The sequence below is a fragment of the Panthera uncia genome, chromosome C2, assembly GCF_023721935.1.
Source record: "Panthera uncia isolate 11264 chromosome C2, Puncia_PCG_1.0, whole genome shotgun sequence".
NCBI lineage: Eukaryota > Metazoa > Chordata > Mammalia > Carnivora > Felidae > Panthera > Panthera uncia.
Window position 1 is genome coordinate 19,025,485 of NC_064810.1, and position 21,509 is coordinate 19,046,993.

The window sequence follows — 21,509 nt, forward strand, 5'->3', positions numbered from 1 at the left end:
GCAAAGCTTAGAGTTTGCAAGAACAAAGTGGTTAACATTTACTCAGCACAAAATGCTAGAGAGGAGAGATTGACAGATAGTGAGAACTGCATATTTGTAAAAGGGTACCTCTCATTTTTGTCTGCACACTAAACTTTGCATGCGTGAGAGGGCACTATGTGAAGTCAGGGAAAGAAGTATTAAAAAGGAATGTGTGTGCAGTAATGCACCCCGCAAACAACTGGGAAAAGTTAGTGTTTCAACCAACCAAAGTGGAAAGACTTAGTAATACAAAAGGCATATTGTATAGTGCTCAAAGGAGTATTGCATTAGTAATAAGGACAAATTATCTCTATACTAAGTGCTTGTCTTGAGCATCCTAACAAACCTGAGAAGCAAGTCTTTGAAGGATCAAACTGATCCCAAGTATCTTAACTGTGTCCCCAAACAAAGTCCAGCAATATTTAAAGGACCACACAAAGCACCCAATAAGCAAAAACGTAAAATCCGCAACGTCTAACATCCAAAGAAAACTAACAACCACGAAACAGAGCAGAAAAATATAATTGATAACCAGGAAAAAAGTCAACAAATGGAAGCAGATCCAGAAATAACAAATATTATAGAAGTAGAAGTAAAGAACATTAAAACACCTATTATAAGAATCATTCACTTTCAAGATGGTGAGTAACAAAATGGAAGGTGTAGAATGAATGAAATTAAATTTCTGGAGATGAAATATCTATCTGAATGAAAATACATTGGAAGATATTAACAGGAGATTAGAAACTTCAGAATAAAAGATCAATGAATATAAATGTCATAGACTCTGGGTCTGTAGTCCTCTCTTGTCCAGCAAGAGAGCGGACACAGGATTAAAATGTGAGAGAGGCTAATGTCTGGGAGGAGACAAGAACCCCGAATAAGGGTCTTTGCTCTGTTTTTATTAAGATCAGAAGGCTACAAGTGTGGTGGATGTGCACAAAGAGACAATGAAACTGAACATTAACTCATGGGCGTGAGGGAAAGGGGGTTTTGAAAATATGCTGTGTTAGGGGTCAATACAAAACAAAATCCTGGCACTGGGAGGAAGGTTGTTTATAGCAGCCATGAGGCACAGTTCTGTTTACCTAAACTTGCCTAGGGGACAAGAAAGACAGAGCTTGCTACCTCAGGGTCAACATGGCACGTTTCGTTTGCTAATTAGCTCCGCTCTGGGCAACTTCTCCCTGCTGGGCTCTAAAGTTCTGTTTTTCTGTTTTTGTCCTTCCTTCCTGTGAAAGCAGCTTTCTGCTATTGTACTAAGTTGGGGGGCATTTCTGCCCCGAATACCTAATCTTGTTTACCTCATTTTTGATGCATTCATTCTGAGGCTTTCCTAGTCCTATACCTTTGTCCTATCCTGGGGGCCTTTGCCCTGTTTACCTAATTTTGTTTACCCAAACTTGGGTGTGTTCATCCTGTGGCTTTCTAATTCTTTATGCCTTGTTAACCCATCAGTGCAAGCTCAGGGAATTCCTAAGCTTATTCCCCACATATAAATACATAGAAACAGAGCCTAACTGAAATACAGAAGGAGAAAACTGAAATAAAAATATTAGCAGAGGTACTACATATGAACAGGGTACTAATTGTGATCTTTAGAACAATATCAATCAGCCTAGAACACTCAGAACTGGAATTACCGGAAAGGATATGGACAAAAAGTTATTTGAGAAAAAAGGGGTGTAATTTTCCACACTTAATGACAAATATAAACAGAAAACCCAAAAAGTTAAAAAAATCACAGAGAACATAAAGAAAACTATAAGGCATGTAAGAATAAAATTGCTGGAAGCTGCTAATAAAAATAATATCTTTGAACACAAAGCCAGAGAAAAAGGCATATTGGAACAAAGATAAGAGTAGCTACCATTTTCCCATCAGGAACAAAGCAAGCCGAAAGACGGTAAAGTGATATCTTTAAAATACCGGGGGAATAAAAAACAACTATCAATTTAGAAGTGTAATCCACAAAATGTCTTTCAGAAAACAAGGAAAAATAAAGATTTTTTTCAGGAAAAAAAATGGCTGAGATAATTCACTGCCAGCAGACATGTGTTACAAGAAATGTTAAATAAAGTTCTTAAGGCAGAAGAAAAATGATGTCAAAGTAATTTAGATCTACACAATGAAACACACTAAAAATTATTACTATGTAGGTAAATATATACAAATTTTATTTTATAGTTGTTTTTCCCAAATAAATGACTATTTAAAGCTAAAGTATTAGCAATATGTCACAGGGTTTATAAAATTTAATGAAAATTGTAACAGCCATAGGGAAAAGTTTAAGGGAGAGGGATTGTATTGTTTTAAGAAGTCAATAATATTTATAAAGTGGTATTATATTGTTTTGAGGATAGAGTATAAGATAGTATGCATATATTCTAAACCCTAGATAAACAACTCAAGCAAAAGTTAGAGGTGCTAAACCAAGTGGACATAGAATCATACAAAAATACTTAGGGTACTGAAAGGAAAGTGGGGAAAATCATTAAAGAAATTATTTGACAGGTGTAAAACAAATAGCAAAATCACATTGAATGCAAATAATGCAAACATGCCAACTGAAAGGCACAAATGTCAGATTGGGTTAAAAAAAAAAAGCTCACTTTCAAGAAATCCACTTTGAATAGAAAGTAACCAATAGGTTAAAAATCACAGGCCAGAAAATTATCAACTAAAAGTAAGCTGGAGTAGCTATATTAATAGAGAAAGGAATCTTAGAATAAGGGATATTAACATGGATAAAATGAGATCTATCTTAATGATAAAATGTCAGTTCACCAAAAAGACATAAGAATCCTAAATGTATACACATACTTACTAACAGAGCTTCAAAATTGTGAAACAAAAGTTTAAAGCATAACAAAGAAATAGGTAAATTCAAAATTATAGTTAGATATTTCAATGGTCCTCCCTCAGCAACTGATATTATGAGTAGACAAAAAAAAATGTATAGAGAAGATGTACAAATAACACTGTCAACCAACCTGACCTAGCTGATACTAATAGAACACACAGCAATGGCAGAATACACACACTTTTCAAGTATGCCCAGAAAAGTCATTAAGATAAACCATATTTTGTCTCATAAAATGTCTCAATAAATTTAAAAGGATTCAGATAAAAACAAAGTGTGTTGTCTAAACACAACAGCATTGAAACAGAAATAAATAACAGAAAGCTCTTTGCAAAATCTCCACATATTTGGAAATCAAACAAGACAATTCAAATAACTGATGAGTCAAAGAAGAAATCACAAGGAAATTCTAATATTTGAACTGATGGATGATAAAAATGCATAATATTAAATAAATATTACAGTCTCCCACTTAGGGAAATAGAAAAAGGACAAATTAAACTCAAACAGAGGGAAAAAAATGATAAAAAAAAAAGAGCAAAATTTTTCTTTTTTTTTTTTTTAGTTTCAACTTTTTATTTAAATTATGGTTGTCATGTAGGGTAATATTAATTTCAGGTGTAGAATTTAGTGATTCATCACTTACATACAGAACCCAGTGCTCATCACAAGTGCCCCCCTTAATCCCCATCACCCATTTAGCCCATCCCCCACCCATCTCCCCTCCAGCAACCTTCAGTTTGTTCTCTATAGTTAAGAGTCTCTTATGGTTTTCTTCCTTCTCTTTATTTTCCCATTCCCCTATGATCATCTGTTTTGTTTCTTAAATTCCACATATGAGTGAAATCATATGGTATTTGTCTTTTTCTGACCGATTTATTTCGGTAAGTAAATATACTTAGCATAATACACTCTAGCTCCATTCACATCATAGCAAATGGCAAGGTTTCATTCTGTCTGATGGCTGAGTGATATTCCATTGTATATATATGCTATCTTTTCTTTATCCATTCATTGTCGATGGACACTTGGGTTTTTTTCGTAGTCTAGCTATAGTTGATAATGCTTCTATAAATATCAGGGTGCATGTGCCCCTTCAAATCAGTATTTTTGTATCCTTTGGGTAAATACCTAGTAGTGCAATTGCTGGACCATAAGGTAGTTCTTTAAATTTTTTTTTTTAACATTTATTTATTTTTGAGACAGAGAGAGACAGAGCATGAACAGGGGAGGGGCAGAGAGAGAGGGAGACACAGAATTGGAAACAGGCTCCAGGCTCTGAGCCGTCAGCACAAAGCCCGACGCGGGGCTCGAACTCACGGACCGTGAGATCATGACCTGAGCCGAAGTCGGACGCTTAACCGACCGAGCCACCCAGGCGCCCCCATAAAGTAGTTCTATATTTAACTTTTTGAGGAATCCTCATACTGTTTTCCAGAGTGGCTGCACCAGTTTGCATTCCCACCAACAGTGTAAGAGGATTCCCCTCTCTCCACATCCTTGCCAACACCGGTTGTTTCCATGTTGTTTATTTTAAGCCAGGTGTCGGAATATCTCATTGTAGTTTTGATTTGTATTTCCCTGATTATGAGTGATGTTGAGCATCTTTTCATGTGTCTGATCACCATCTGTATGTCTTCTTTGGAAGAATATCAGTTCATGTCTTCTGCCCATTTCTTAAAATGATTGTTTGTTATTTGGTTGTTGAGTTTGATAAATTCTTTATAGACTTTGGAGACTAACCCTTTACTAAATATGTCTTTTGCAAATATCTTCTCCCATCCTAAAGGTTACCTTTAATTTTGTTTATTGTTTCCTTAGCTGTGCAGAAACTTTTTATCTTGATAAAGTCCTAATAGTTCATTTTTGCTTTTGTTCCCTTGCTTCTGGAGATGTGTCTAGTAAGAAGTTGCTATGGCTGATGTCAAAGAGGTTACTGCCTGTGTTATCCTCTAGGATTTTGATGATTTCCTATCTCACATTTAGGTCTTTCATCCATTTTGAATTTATTTTTGTGCATGGTGTAAGACAGTGATTGAGTTTCATTCCTCTGTATGTCACTGTCCAGTTTTCTCAGGATCATTTGTTGAAGAGACTGTTTTTTTCTCCATTGGATTTTCTTTCCTGCTTTGTTGAAGATTAGTTGACATATAATTAGTTGTGGGTCCATTTCTGGGTTTTCTGTTCTTTTGCATTGGTCTCTATGTCTGTTTTTGTGCCAGTACCAGACTGTTTTGATGACTACAGCTTTGTAAAATAGCTTGAAGTACAGAATTGTGATACCTCCAGCTCCGCTTTGGTTTTTCAAGATTGCTTTGACTGTTCAGAGTCTTTTGTGGTTCCATACCAATTTTAGCTTTGTTTGTTCTAGCTCTGTGAAGAATGACAGTGGTATTTTGATAGGGATTGCATTAAATGTATAGATTGCTTTAGAGAGTACAGACATTTTAACAATATTTGTGCCTCCAATCCATAGCATGGAATGCTTTTCCATATCTTTGTGTCATCTAAAAGAGAGCAAATATTAATGCAATAGAAAGCATTGAAAGAGTAGATAAAAGCAATGAAAGCATAATTTAAGTATTTGGAAAGACGAACACAGTTCCTGAGCCTCCAATCAGACTGCTCAGGAAAAAGTGAGAGAAAACATAGTGCAAATATCAAAAATAAAATAATAGTCATCATCATAGATCTCACAGACACGAGAAAGCTGATAAAGAGATACTGTGGAAAACCACATATTGATCAATTCAACAACCTGAATAAAAAGGACCAATGCCTTAAAGGAGATGCTGCCAAAGTGTTAAGAAGAAAGAATTAGACAAAATAATCTTATAGTTATTAAAAATATTGGATGTTTACTTAAAAATTTCTCATAAAGAAAACTTAGTCCCATATTGATTCAGTGGTGAATGACATCATACTCTTAGGGAAGAAATAATTCTAATTGTCTTTAAATTATTTGAGAAAATAGAAGGGACAACAATTCCTAACTCATTTAAAATTTTTTTTAATGTTTATTTATTTTTGACAGAGAGAGAGAGAGAGAGAGAGAGTGCGTGAGCATGAGTGGGGGAGGGGCAGAGAGAAAGGGAGACACAGAATCCAAAGCAGGCTCCAGGCTCTGAACTGTCAGCACAGAGCCCAATGCGGGGCTCGAGCTCACCCACCTCTAGATCATGACCTGAGCCGAAGTCGGACGCTTAGCTGACTGAGCCACCCAGGCACCCCACTAGCTCATTTTACATAGAGACCAACATTATCTGGATAGCAAGACTTTACAAAACTAAAATAAAAGCACTAAGCCATATTCTTCATTCTTAACAGCATCTTCTCAAATGAAATGAAGCAAAAAGTATATTTTTTAATGAATTTGAAAAAAGGGAATACATCTAAGTGGGATTTATCCAAGGGAAGTAAACTATGCTAAAATTTGAAAATCAAATAATATAATTCACCATACCAACACACTAAGAAAGAAAAACACATCATTTCTATAATTTCAGTGCAAAAACCACTTGATAAAAACCACTTGATAACGTTTAAAATCCACTCATGAAAGCAATTCTTAGCATACTAGAAACAGACACATCTTCAACCTGATAAAGGAAAACTAGCAAAATCTTAAAGCTAATATATAAATGCGGAACAACTGACTGTTTTCACCTATTTTGTTCTCTCTCATGACTTCTTTTCAACACTGTGCTAAAGGAAGGTCATAGAACTGAAATAAGGCAAGAAGAGAAATAAAAAGCCTACAGACTGAAATAAGAATAAAGTAAAATTGTGTTATCTGCAGGAGATATGATCACGTATATAGGTAACCCAGAGAATCTATGAAATTAAATGTGAGTTAGGGAGGTTGTAGTGTACAACTAGGTTATTATACATGCATCAAGATTGCTTCTAAATTTTCACGACAACAAAAAATGAAAATCGAAATTTAGAAAATCACAGTTCACAATTTCACCAGAAATGTGACAATGTTAGGGTTAAAGTAAACAGAAATTGCTCAAAACCTTTATGTGAGAATCTGCAGAACATTACTGAGAAAAATTAAAGAAAATCTAAGTGAATAGAGAAATAGACGATGTTCAAAGATTAAAAGACTCAATATCGTTAAGATGTCAACTCACCCCAAATTCACTTACAGATTCAAATAAATCCTAATTGAAACAACAAACTGATTTTTAAAAATAGAAAGTGCCGATCTAAATGCAAAATTTTATGGAAACTCAATAAATGTAGAATAACTAAGAATTTTGTGTAAAAAAAAAATCAAAGTTCGAGAACTTACACTACCTAACTTAAAAATTGTGTTGTATTGGTGTAAAAATTGACATATAGATCAATGGAACGGTAAACAGGATCCATAAATTATACGTTCACGTGTACATGTTCAATTGATTTTTAACCCAGATTTTGAGGCAAGATAATGGAGGGAACGGTAACCTCTTCAGTAAGTGGTGCTGGAAGAATTGAATATCAATGTACAAAATATTCAACCTCAAGTCTAACTTAAAACAGATACAGAAATTAAAAATAAAATGTCAACCTATGTGTAAGAGATGCATTTACTAACCTCTGGGAAAAGATAGAGGAAAATCTTAGTAAACTTTGGTTAGGTAAAACTTCTTTAAATAGACATGAACAAGTGTAAAAGAAAAAAAAATGATAAATTAGATGTCATCAGAATTTAAGATTTCTTTCTCGTCAAAATACAGTGTGAAACCAATGAAAACACAAAACACAGACTGGGAGAATATATTTGAGAATATATCTGAAAATGAATCTGAATCCAGAATATATCCAGAGCATATATTTAGTGACAATTCAAAAGAAGAGAAAAAATAAGATGATAAAATGGCAAGACTTGACCAGATGTGACACCAAAAAAGACAGAGACAGGATTAATAAATAAGCACGTTAAAAATGCTTGATTTCAGGGCGCCTGGCTGGCTCAGGTGGTAGAACATTCAGCTCTTGATCTCAGGGTAGCGAGTATAAGCCTCTCGTTGGATTTAGGGTCTACTTAAAAAAAATGCTAGGGGTGCCTGGGTGGCTCAGTCGGTTAAGCGTCCAACTTCAGCTCAGGTCATGATGTCACAGTTTGTGACTTTGAGCCCCGTGTTGGGCTCTGTGCTGACTGCTCAGAGCCTGGAGCCTGCTTCAGATTCTGTGTCTCCCTCTCTCTCTGCCCCTCCCCTGCTTGCACTCTGTCTCTGTCTCTGTCTCTGTCTCTGTCTCTCTCAAAAATAAATAAAAATTAAAAAAAAATGCTTGATATCATTAGTCACCAGGAAAGAGCAAATTAAAACCATGAGTTTGAACTACATACATATTGCATTGATAGCTTTTAAAAGACTAATGTTGGCATGGATGTTCTGAAACATTAAGAAAGGTAAAATGTTATAGGCACTTAGGAAAAAAATGTTTAGTTTTTCTAAAGACTAAACATATGCTTACTATATGACTTAGCAATTTCACCCATAAGTGTTTAACCAAGAAAAACAAAAACCTAAACCCACACAATCTTGCGCTTCATTGAATGTTCACACAGTAGCTTTATTCATCACAGGAAAATAAAAAAGAACCCAAATGTCCCTCTGCTGCTGAACAGTTAAATAATTTGTGGTGTATCCATCCAATGGAATACTCAGAAATAAAAGTAAATGAATGATATAAACATCTACTGGGATGAATGTCAAAAGCATTTTGCTGAGTGAAAGAAGCCCAACACAAAAGGTGTCATACCATATAATTTTGTTTATGTAAAAATATTTTTCAAAAGGCAAAATTATTATTTTGGAAAGAACAGAATTTGCCATATTCAGGGAGGTGGGTAAGAACACTGACACCAAAGGGGAAGGAAATAAAATTTGGGGTGATAAAAACATTTTGCTAGGGGCTACTGACTTTCTATGTATGATGACTTTAACAGTGAAAATTGGTGAGTTTTAGTGTGCTAAAATTATGCCTCAACAAAGCTGATTGAAAAATCTGGGTAAAAGTAATATTAAATATGTGGAGTTGACTAAAGAAATATCTAACAAAAATTATAATAAAATGATAGGTAGAAAATTAGGTAGAAAATTAACCATTTAAGTGTTTAATTAAATTATTATAACCTCAGAACATCTAATGGAAATGTGAAAGTTTACTCATATTCATGCATAGCGATATGAAGCCATTGACTAATAAAATAAGCTAAAAGACTAAGAAATACCAGTGACATTGACCTAGATCAATATGTCAGGTTCAAAGGCATCATTTCTTGAATTATAAATAAAACGAATTTGAAAGTGAAGAAAGGAGCTTAAGTAAGAAAGAATTATCAATGGAAAAAAAACCAATTAAATGAAATTATGAATGGTCTTAAAAGAGAATGTATGGGTTTTAATGTGTGTCACTAATTTGAAATGAAAATAGGAACATCACTAATAAGTCACAGGAATGAAAGACACAGCACAGGGAGTATGGTCAGTGATATTGTAATAGAGTTATATGGTGACAGATGGCATCTACACTTGGGGCGAGAATAGCCTAACATATAAAGATGTCGAATCATTATGTTGTACAGCTGAAGTCAATAACATTGGGTGTCAACTACTTTAAAATAGAAAAAATAAATAAAAAAGTAGAAACATCAAGCATTCTGTTCATACTATACATGAAAATGTTATCAAAAACTTGTCAGTTTGACAGATCATTTGAAAATATAGACAAAAATAGGCCAAAAACTGCTGAAAAGCTCTTTGCCACCTAGGCAATATCAAACAAGTAACGCAATTTTAAGAATAGAAGTTTAGGTTATTTTCATATGGGTCTGAAATGATTAAATTAAGATAAATTGGGAGTAGATTACAGGACATTGATAGAAGTATACATGGGGCGCCTGGGTGGCTCAGTCGGTTGGGCGTCCGACTTCGGCTCAGGTCACGATCTCACGGTCTGTGAGTTCGAGCCCCGCATCGGGCTCTGGGCTGATGGCTCGGAGCCTGGAGCCTGCTTCCGATTCTGTGTCTCCCTCTCTCTCTGCCCCTCCCCCGTTCATGCTCTGTCTCTCTCTGTCTCAAAAATAAATAAAACGTTAAAAAAAATTAAAAAAAAAAGAAGTATACATTCACTGGTTTTGCAATATAAAAGTGCCCACTAATGGCTTAAGTTTTTACAGCGGACTCCTTCCTGAAATTTGTACAATGTGAAGTTGCTAAAGTGTAGAAAGGAAGGCTGTACACCGAGGCAGCGAGTGTAGAGGAGACACAGGATAGAAATTGTCTGAGACCCTCAGAGCTGTCAGGTTCTGCTACAAGTATCCCTAACCACTGTCCAGCACCAGGCAACTTTCAGGAATGCTAATTGGACATACTTGGACAAGTTGAACAAGATTCCAAAATGAGCTTTTAACGAATGGCTGAATTATCTGGTAAGTAGTTATTGTATGTGAGAGATGAGAATGGAAATGGATGTAATATTTTTGAACAGATTTTTTTTTCATAATACAACATGGTTTTCAATACGTTTTCTTTCACAATTTTAAAATTTGATCCAATTTCCCCCTAAATGTGTTTATTTTTTTTAATTTTTTTTTTAACGTTTATTTATTTTTGAGACAGAGAGAGACACAGCATGAACGGGGGAGGGGCAGAGAGAGAGGGAGACACAGAATCGGAAACAGGCTCCAGGCTCTGAGCCATCAGCCCAGAGCCCGACGAGGGGCTCGAACTCGCGGACCGCGAGATCGTGACCTGAGCTGAAGTCCGACGCTTAACCGACTGAGCCACCCAGGCGCCCCTAAATGTGTTTATTAAAAGAGTAAAGAGAAAAAAAAAATAGAGGCCCGCTGGTTTCTGAACTCTGAACTCATTGTTCTTGTACTACATGCACAAAATAAATAACTAATAAATTCTGGGCTTGAAATATTAATTTCAGAAGAAGATTTCATTGAGAGAGACATACGAAGTCAACAACTGGTGTCCTAGACCTTACTGGAATATTAAATAACTAATGAAGTGAAATCTAAACATCTAATTTCCTTGCCATCTAATATTTTGATGTTCATTTTACCATGCCTTGAGAATTCCATGTCAATTCTTCCCCCAAGACTCCACTCTTATTCTTTCCTTGCCTGGGTGTCTCTTACCCTTCTCTTATACTTCTCCACCAGATTTTAAGTTCCATGAGGAGAATCAGTATATGTCATTCATTGTTGTATCTTGATGCCTAGGACAGGTATTGGCACATAATAGAGGTTAATTAATGTATGTTGAGTGGAAATGAATACATATACTTTATATTTTATTTATTTATTTTGCTTATTTTATTTATTATTTATATTTTATTATAGGTGGATAAAACTGCAGTACTTGAAAGAACAATAAATTATAAAGGATAAAAGCTGATAAACACTGAGGAAACAAAGCCCAAATATTCATGTTCTAGAAATTCATAATCAGATAAGAGGGAAATTCCATACAATAAAATTTTTAATTGTTGACAACAATCAGTCACATAACAAAATTGAGTATGAGTTTTGTGACTTGTCCAGTAACTGTAGCTTTTGCATTAAAGTTTGGGTTGTGTTCTAAGTAAATAATTTTAATGAGTAGGATTTAGACTTATTGGTTTGGTATTCACTAATACAGAACATTTGGTCAAAAAAAGACTGATTATAGTATTGATTTGGACATTTTGAGGAAGAAAACATAATGAGCTAACATGTTAATGTGAAATGACTCTCACTAGATGGCAATTAAATGATCAATAATGTTTTTGCAGAAGCGATTAGAAAATATCTTGATACATGACCAGGACTTATTTCTATTAGGAAAGGCACAGATTATACATTACTCTGTAAAAGATATTTTAGCAAAAATGAATTCATAGCGCTTATGCGTTAGGGTTGTAGACAATCCTATAACCTCTACATAGAGTATAATGGAGTTTCCATTTAGTGGCACATTTCCACATTTCTAACGAAAGTGACAAAACAGTCAAAGATATTTGATGTTGAAATACAGCCAAAGGTGACACCATCAGGAAAAGGAATCTGGAAGAACTAGATTAATAGTTAGGAAGAAGGTGAGATAATGGCGTTAAACCTTTTCAACATGGCACCTACAAAGAGAATTCTCTAGCTACCTGATGCGAGAGAACATCTACCTCCCTCCCTAACAGAAGCAAAGTCTCTGAAGAAGGTGACAAATGAGCTACTAACAGCTTTTTTTCCAAGAATTTGGAACTTCAACCTTCACCCAAATATTTAATAGGAACTCTCATTTAATTCATTCTAACAACAGTAGGGCTACATATGCTTTGTGGCAGATTCTTTCATACAGAAACTGTTTCAATCATGCAGAATCTATTCTCTTTTTGTAGATCAGAATTTCAGTTAATTCCTGGAAATCTGCAGTCAGGGCTACTTTAGGTTTAAGGAATGAGACACTCAGTATTGCCTACATGTTAAACAGACATCCTAGGGACCATATGAAGTCCCTTTGCTTAAGAATATTCAACCTGTGGGGCACCTGGTTGGCTCAGTTCGTTGGGCGTCCAACTTCGGCTCAGGTCATGATCTCACGGTTGTGAGTCTGAGTCCCACATCGGGCTCTGTGCTGACAGCTCGGAGCCTGGACCCTGCTTTGGATTCTGTGTCTCCCTCTCTCTCTCTGCCCCTCCCCACTTGTGCTCTGTCTATCAAAAATAAATAAATGTAAAAATAATTTTAAAAAATTAAAAAAAAAATAACCCCTGCTTTTGGCTGATAAGTGTATTTAATGTTATTATTGTTACTTGACCAATTTCTGCTTTTTTGTAAAGAACACCCACCTTCAGTGATGTGTAAAAAGTCAAAAAATGCTCAGAGATGACATTGAAAAAACAGCAGTGGTATAAAGCAAACATCTGGCTTGTAAGTTCAAAGTCAGTTGATTTTTCCACAATAATTTCCCCAATGTTCCCTGCTTTGAAGGGGATGGAGAGGGTTGCAAAGAGGGCTTTCCCTCTTTTTATTTGCTCAGAAAGTATGTTTGAAAGTAGCCTGAGGATATGCATGCCCTTGTATCTCTGAGGTCCAAAGATTATTCTGTTTTCCAAGTGTCTATGAACCAAAATAAACTGGCAGGAGAAAGCAACTCTTTCATGGATGTTAATATACATGAAATTCATTCCTATATTTTTTCACCAGATATCACTGAATATCTGCCAGGAACTGCACTAGGATGGGACAATATATCTGAAAGAGAATCAAGCACTTTGGTTCTCAAGGACATCACAGGCTAATAAGATTTAGACAATCAAGCTTCTGATGACAGTACAGCCTGCTGAGGACCAGACTAATCATATTCCAATATATGTCATCCCAAGTATGAGAGGAGTTGCTCCTGGTGAGGCTGTGCAAACCCAGACTCTTCTCCTTTGTTGTTCTAACCACCGTGAGCATTGGTTTATGTAAGTTATCACCACTGAAAACCTAAATCTGAGAGGTAGACAAATCTGGGCTCAATATAATTGCTAAAATTGATCTAAAGTTATAGTAATTATACTAATTATTTTTAAACGATCGATCCCTCTTTTAGGTCAGGTCTGTTTAGCAGTTGGAGGAAAAAATAACAGGGGATTTGAAAACCTGAGTCCCGATGTCTCCTAAGGGACCAGTGAGCTATGAGAAAACACCCTCTCCATGGACGCTTCCAGACTGCATACACGGAAAATGCCAAAGAAACTCCTCAAGCTTTCAGGATGAGTAGCCATCATTCACAAAGCGTAATTATGTGTTTACTTCATGGAATCTAAGCTTTATGAGAGCAGAATCATGTTATTTGTTTGCTTTATCTTTAGCTCCTATCATACAGTGGCATGTGATATGTGTTAACAGAGTGATTGTCATTTAGAAGAATCCACAGACCAAACTAGTTAAAAATAAAAGGAGATTTTTTTCTTCCAAGTTTTTATTTAAATTCGTCAGTTAATATACAGTGTAATACTACCTTTGGGTGTAAGATCCAGCAATTCATCACCTACGCAAAACACCCAGTGCCCATCACAACAAGTGCCCTGCTTAATACCCATCACTCATTTAACCAACCTCCTGCAACAACCCTCAGTTTGTTCTCTAGTTAGGTGTCTCTTTTTTGGTTTCTCTCTCTCTCTTTTCCCCCCATGTTCGTTTGTATGGTTTCTTAAATTCCACGTATGAGTGAAATCATATGGTATTTGTCTTTTTCTAATTTTGCTTAGCATGATGCATTCTAGCACTATACACATTGTTGCAAATGGCAAGATTTCATTCTGTTTGATGGCTGAGTAACGTTCCATTGAATATATATACCACCTCTTCTTTATCCAGTCATCAGTCGATAGACATTTGGGCTCTTTCCATAATTTGGCTGTTGTTGATAATGCTGCTATAAACATTGGGGTGCATGTATCCTTTTAAATCAGTAGTTTTGTATCCTTTGGGTAAATACCTAGTAGTTCAATTGCCAGATCATAGGGTGGTTCTATTTTTAATTTTTTGAGGCAGCTCCACACTAGTTTCCAGAGTGGCTGTACAATTTGCATTCCTGCCAACAATGTAAGAGGGTTCCCCTTTCTCTGCTTCCTACCCAACACCTAATGTTTCCATGTTGTTAACTTTAGCCAGGTGTGAAGGGATATCTCATTGTAGTTTCATTTTTATTTCCCTGGTGATGAGTGATGTTGAGCATCTTTTCATGTGTCTGTTCACCATTTGGATATCTCCTTTGGAAAAATGTCAGCTCACGTCTTTTGCCCATTTCTTAACTGGGTTAATTATTTTTTTGGATACTGAGCTTGACAAATTCTTTATAGATTTTGGATACTAACCCTGTATTGGATATGTAATTTGCAAATATCTTCCCCCATTCTGAAGGTTGCCTTTTAGTTTTGTTGATTGTTTCCTTGCTGTGCAGAAACTTTTTATCTTGATGAAATTCCAGTAGTTCATTTTTGCTTTTATTTCCTTTGCTTCTGGAGATGTGTCTGGTAAGAAGTTGCTATGGCTGATGTCAGAGAAGTTGCTTCCTGTTCCTATCTCAAAGTTAGGTCTTTTATCCATTTTGAATACACTTTTGTGCATGGTGTAAGAAAGTGGTCCAGTTTCGTTCTTCTGCATGTCTCTGCCCAGTTTTCCCAGGATCATCTGTTGAGGACGCTGTCTTTTCTCCATTGTATATTCCTTCCTGCTTTGTTGAAGATTAGTTGACATATAGTTGTGGGTCCATTTCTGGGTTTGCTGTTCTTTTGCATTGGTCTCTATGTCTGTTTTTGTGCCAGTACCAGACTGTCTTGATGACTACAGCTTTGTAAATACAGCTTGAAGCCCAGAATTGTAATGCCTCCAGCTTTGCTTTGCTTTTTCAAGATGGCTTTGGCTATTTGGGGTCTTTTATGGTCCCTTTTTAGGATCGTTTGTTCTAGCTCTTTGAAAAATGCTGGTGGTATTTCGATAGGGATTGCATTAAATGTGTACATTGCTTTGGGGAGTATAGACATTTTAACAAGATTTATTCTTTCAACGAATGAGCATGGAATCTTTTCCATTTCTTTGTGTCATCTTCAATTTAAAGTAAAAGGAAATTTTACTTTTAATGTAGTCTCTTATTATTTAGTCTCTGCATTCGTCCTGTAGCTTGTATTATATATGTATCTATAAATATATAAAGACTATATATCCTCTTGATTCTATTTCTCTTATATATGTATGTATATACTATGTAACTAATAATAACAAATGTATTGATTCTGTTTCCATTATATGCATATGTAGCAAATATCTGGGTCCCTGTGAACCAGTCAAATTGACCCATCACATCCTTCTTTCTTGTGTGGAGCTATTAAGAACTAAGGGGGGAAAAAGAGGGAAGAAAAATGAGGCTATTACAAACAAAAAGTAAATGGCAAACAAAAAAAAATTAAAAATGAAAAAATGAAGTTGATATGATGGCAGATATGATGGAAATATGAACAAAAGGTGTAACTTCACGATTCACAAAAGAGAAAACTCAAATGGCCAATAAGCATAATAACTGACACTCATTTCACTTTTAATGAGGAAAATGCAATAACAGAACATTTTATTGGATTCAGCAAACCTTGGGAAGTATGTGCAGTAGCAGAAACATTCCTATGCTGCTATTTGCACGATAACCTGTACATCAACTTCAGACATGTAAACTGTACTGTAAATTATGTTTGGGTGCAGCCATACATTGTAAGATTTTCAGAACAATTTCCCTAGAAAGAACGAGGCTAACACCCTAGGATCAGAGGATGCTAACTGGACAGATATATAGACCAGGATGGGTGCCTCATACTTAGAACAGTCTGTGGTCAGAGTGCCTTTCAGTAATATAAGTTTTACATTTTACTTTGTGGATCCTTAGTGCCTGCCACCAGTAGAGACTAATTTAGAGGTGCCACTGGGACAATGTAACCCTTCTGCTTTGACAAGATCACCCCCTGCCACGTCATGAGATTAAAAGTCACTTTAATAAGAAGCTACATTATTAAAATGACTCATTACCCTCATAGTAGTCGTAAATAAGGGTGAGAAACTTTTAAGTGATATGACAGAGTCTTCTCATTGAAATATGAATAATTTAGAAATGTGTCAGACTTGGGAAAGTTGAAATGGAGTGCAAGAATAATGTTTTTAGAACTGCGAATAGAAACATTTTGGCATAGAAGTGTATAGGGAGGGGGTGTATACAGGTGGGGAAGTGCATAGGGAAAGTACCTCTTAGTACAAATGTAAAGAACGTTTTATCTTTTTCAGGCCACAGGGAATCATAATCTTTTTAAATATAAGCTGAGACAACAGAGCAGAAGAGATGAGGTTTCCTGGCGTCCTAGGGACAGATAAGGGCAAGGAGAGTATGACAAAAGTTTCCGCAAGCCTTCCTGACACTGCTGTGTCTCCACGTCCTACAGCAGACATCTTCAGAATTAGTTCTAGTTTTTCAAATTTTTGATGATTATATTTTATCACATTGTAGCATGGAAGCCAGAATTTACTTAATAGTATTTCTTGTTCACCAGTTTGTACTTTTTTTTTTTCCACGTCAGACAGGTAATGTCCTGAGGTCACATAACAAGGTAATGTCCTGAGGTCACGTAACCAGGTTTAAGGGAGGCACATGTCACACAATGGCGTGAACACCCAAATCATCATGCTTATGAACCACAAGAGGATCTGTACTATTTTCATTAGTACTTTCACTTTACTTTTTTCACACATACACACACACACACACACACACACACACACACATAAGCTTTTGCTAAAACTAAAAGGGAAATGAAGGAATACAGCATTAATTGACACATTCAAGTCTGGAGATCAACACTTACTTTAAATATAAATAAGTATTTTGTTATAAGTACCAATTAAAATATTACACATCAAAATGTTCAATCCTATTTAACTGGTGTTAATTAGCTACCCATTGTATGAATGTAGAAACGGTGCCGTGTCTTATTTGCAATATTATTGTGACGTCTGCTCTTATTGGGCGAAATCTTGTCAGATTTAATTGGTAGATAGTGAATGAATCTTGATAGAGAATCCACCAGGGAATCGTATGGGAATGATGCCTTACTGACACTGGCAGGGATTTGCTCCTCCCAGTGTTAGCTAATCCCTAGCTCCCTAGCGATAGAAATCAATTCAGCAGGGAGGTTGCCATTCAAATGCAAACTAACCAATCAAAGCCCTCCCCTCCAGCCCTCATCAGGATCCTACAGTCCAGGTCCGTGGTTCCCTGTCCTAACCTTGCCAAGACCAGGTACCATGCAACTCAGGTGAGCTGCTACAACCCAGTGCCCATAGAAAATATCAAACTAGCTAATTAAAACCTATTTAACCTACCTGTCTTTCCTTAATTCAGAAACCATGCCAAAGGCTCTTACCCACATTTTCTGCTTGTCTCTTCTTTCTCCTTACCCTGGTGCTTCCTCCTGTGGCCCTGCATGGTGTGGCATGCCTCCTATACGTGACTATAAATGTCATCCTTCATGACAGTCATTTCTGTATCTGCATGTCCTGCTATACCTGACTAATAAAAATCTTGAGTGCATTTTAAATATAATCTTATATGCTTATACTTTAAATCAAATTCATTCATTCTTTTATTATTCAATTGATATTTATCAGGCACTTTGTTCTAGGTGCAAATATTATTATTTCTTTATTTTAAGTACTAAAACCCATCTATTGGTATTTCAAGTGACACTTTTCCTCCATTATCCCTGTGTTAGTCAGAGTTCTCCAGAGAAACAGAACCAATAGGACCAGATAGACATCTGTCTATCTGATAGACAGACATTTTTAAAAAAAAATTTTTTTTAATGTTTATTTATTTTTGATACAGAGAGAGACAGAGCATGAATGGGGAGGGTCAGAGAGAGGGAGACACAGAATCTGAAACAGGCTCCAGGCTCTGAGCTGTCAGCACACAGCCCGATGCAGGGCTCAAACTCACGGACCGCGAGATCATGACCTGAGCCGAAGTCGGCCGCTTAACCGACTGAGCCACCCAGGCGCCCCTAGACATTTTCTTTTTGATAGATATTATAGGAATTGGCTCACATGATTCGAGGCTGAGAAGGCTCCTGATTTGCTTTCTGTAAACTGGGATAACTGTTGTAGGTCCAGGTGTAGTTCCAGTCCAAATCTGAAGGCCTGAGAACCAGAGGAGACAGTACGTAAATCCCAGTCTGGATCTGAAGCCTCAAGAACCAGGAACACCAATGTCTGAGGACAGGAGAAGATAAGTGTCCCAGCCCATTTGTTTTTTCTCTACTTTTTTGTTCCATTCGAGCCTACAGTGGGTTAGATAATGCCTGCCCACATTGGGGAGGGCATTTTTGTACTTAGTTTACCAATTCAAATGCTACTTTTTTCAAGAAACACTCTCACAGACACACCCAGGAATAATGTTCTGGCAGGTATCTAGATATCCTTTAGCCCAGTCAAACTGACATATAAAATTACCTGCCACATCCTTAAGTACCTTCTTTTTTTTTTTCTTTTTTTTTCAACGTTTTTTTATTTTATTTTATTTTATTTTATTTTATTTTATTTTATTTATTTTTTTTATTTTTGGGACAGAGAGAGACAGAGCATGAACGGGGGAGGGGCAGAGAGAGAGGGAGACACAGAATCGGAAACAGGCTCCAGGCTCTGAGCCATCAGCCCAGAGCCCGACGCGGGGCTCGAACTCACGGACCACGAGATCGTGACCTGGCTGAAGTCAGACGCTTAACCGACTGCGCCACCCAGGCACCCCAAGTACCTTCTTTTTTAGCATCATTTAATTTACAAGGTTTTTCAAGACTTGGGAAATCGTGTGGTGCCTGGGTACTCAGTCAGTTGTGTCAGACTCTGGATTTTGGTTCAAGTCATGATCTTGCAGTCATTCATGAGACTGAGCCACACAATGGGTTCTACACTGCCAGCATGGAGCCTGCTTGGGATTCTCTCTCTCCCTCTGTCTCTGCCCCTCCCCTACTTGCAGGCACACCCAGGTCGTCCCTCTTCCTCAAAATAAATAAATTAACTTAAAAAAAAGAAATTGTAATATACATATCAAAGAGAAACTGAGAGTGCAAAAGAAACAGAGGGGGGAGAGAATAAAACATTCTTTCAAAGTGAATAGATTTATTAAATATTTTATTTTTGGTTTATATTTTGGTACATATTTTTGCACTTAGTTTCAACTCAGAAACAAAATGCTATAAGTTACTGAATTTTTTTGCTGCTAAATGAATTATGATGTTTGAATAAGATTCTGCATTTAGTATTATTTAAACAAAGTTTGGTTTTAACACACCATTTTATTTTATTTTATTTATAATGTATGATAAGGAAAAGTTCTAAAATACACAGTCCATATGGTCCAGAAATCTGATCAAGAAAACATAATGTCTGGGGGTGCCTGGGTGACTCAGTCAGGTAAGCGTCCGACTTCCTAAGCATCCGGCTTTAGCTCAGGTCATGATCTCACGGTTCGGACTCTGTGCTGAGAGCTCAGAATCTGGAACCTGCATTGGATTCTGTGTCTCCTTCTCTCTCTGCCCCTCCCCCATTCAGGCTTTGTCTCTCTCTCTCTCTCTCTCTCTCTCTCTCTCAAAAATAAATAAACATTAAAAAATTTAAAAAAGAACATAATGTCCTTGTTAAACAACACCAAAATTAGTCTATGGTAAAGAAGCAAACACAGTAGGAGAGAATGTTCTTCAAAAGAGGGATTGATTTTTGCAGAAATCTTACAGTAGGATGAGGGACTTAAACAAAGGCCACACGTGAAGTCGATGATGAAGACGAAGACTTACAATTCTGCCAAAAGCAGAGCCCTTGAAGGTATGATGGAAATTAGAATCACATTAAACCACTTCTCCTCGAAGCGAGGTATTATCAGAAGTCAAGCATAAGATAAAAATATCTGTGGAGTCATGCATGAAGTCTAGTAGATAGAATTAGACTTTGCCTCTCAAAGTCATCTACTTGTAAAATTTTGGATTATTGGTCTGGTTGATCTCGAAATTTTGGGGACAGCCCTGGGAACTTCAAAATACATATCTATAGATGACGAACACAGAAGCTAGGGCAGCTAGGTGGCTCAGCTGGTTACTCATCTGACTCCTGGTTTTGGCTCAGGTCATGATTTCATGCTTTGTGAGTTCGAGCCCTGTGAATTCACGCTCTGCGCTGACAGCACGGAACCTGCTTGGGATTCTCTCTCTCTCCTTGTCTCTCTCTCCCTCCCGCATTCATGCTCTAAATAATAAATAAATTAATTAATTAATATATAAAACAAACAAACTTAAAAAAATATAGGAAGAACACAGCAGTAGATATAATACTTCAATGGACCACCAGCACCAAAAAGTTAAGGAAAGCATACTCATCATCCAATGAAATGAATCAGCTTTGTGGATTGAAACTTGCAGTTTTTGGAACTGTGCCTTACAACTCAGTTGCACACACTATAACAAGGCAAAGACACCGAGGGGTAGGCGTTCGGGAGGGACCTTGGCACCACTGTGGCCGGGCATATGTGTGCACTTGGCTATTGCCAAGAGAGTTTGCAGTCAGCCAACACTCGATAAAAGGAATCGAAGCAGCCTTGGCAGATCATGCTGGAAACCATCAGAGGCTGTGCCAACTCTGGAAGCGGAGGAAAAGTCTACAACAATAATTAAGTAGGAGCACAGCTTTGCAATCCTTCCTAAACAAAGGGAGCTTGGAGAGAAATCACTCTTTTCGGAGTCCTAATTGAAGGCATGTTGTCTTTGCCCACCCACTCCATTCATCTGATCCCACAACCATGACTTTCACAACTGGCTTGTAAATGCTATTGCACACAACCCATTGTCTTTTTTCCACTGGGGAATAAAGTACCCATGGAGAGACCTTTTAGCAATTACAGACCTTGTTGATCTGTAGCACAAGTGAAGAATGAACCTAATAGCTTCAAAAGATGTGTCCTAAAATTAGTTTGCCACGGCCAGCCTTTCAATTCCTCCATTTTATATAGCCTGTATTAGCTCAGCTCATGTTGCAAAAATCTGGTGTCCATTTAGGATAGTGTGCATCCTCTGT

At 36.8% G+C, this 21,509-nt stretch overlaps 1 pseudogene; it reads right to left on the reverse strand.

Moving 5' to 3' along the window:
* Positions 1–16,966: 16,966 nt before the first annotated feature.
* LOC125922257 (uncharacterized) lies at positions 16,967–17,099 on the reverse strand (annotated as a pseudogene).
* Positions 17,100–21,509: the final 4,410 nt, after the last annotated feature.